Source organism: Penaeus monodon, chromosome 23, assembly GCF_015228065.2.
Source record: "Penaeus monodon isolate SGIC_2016 chromosome 23, NSTDA_Pmon_1, whole genome shotgun sequence".
NCBI lineage: Eukaryota > Metazoa > Arthropoda > Malacostraca > Decapoda > Penaeidae > Penaeus > Penaeus monodon.
The window spans coordinates 42,485,263-42,485,480 of record NC_051408.1 but is presented as its reverse complement, the minus strand read 5'-3'; the positions used below and the strand labels follow the sequence as shown (position 1 = coordinate 42,485,480).

At 38.1% G+C, this 218-nt stretch overlaps 1 protein-coding gene across 1 annotated transcript in view; it reads right to left on the bottom strand.

The window, feature by feature from the left end:
* The window catches only part of LOC119588316, a 31,591-nt gene that overhangs the window by 30,880 nt on the left and 493 nt on the right, over nt 1-218 (bottom strand). The window lies entirely within an intron of this gene.

Sequence of the window (218 nt, the reverse complement as noted above, 5' to 3'; positions counted from 1 at the left end):
CAATAGCGATTGACAAAGCAAATTCACCGATTTCGTAAGACTTAAAGATATCTTCATCTTACGAAAAATACTCTCAGTCATGCATAATTAGAAATGCTGCGTGACGTAGTGAAGCCTCGAAATTCATGCATGCACATTTCCCTTTCGCATTAAATTACGGAATATTGACTTTGCTTGCGTGGAAAATGAAGCTACGTATGTTAGTTGTGGAGTGGTTG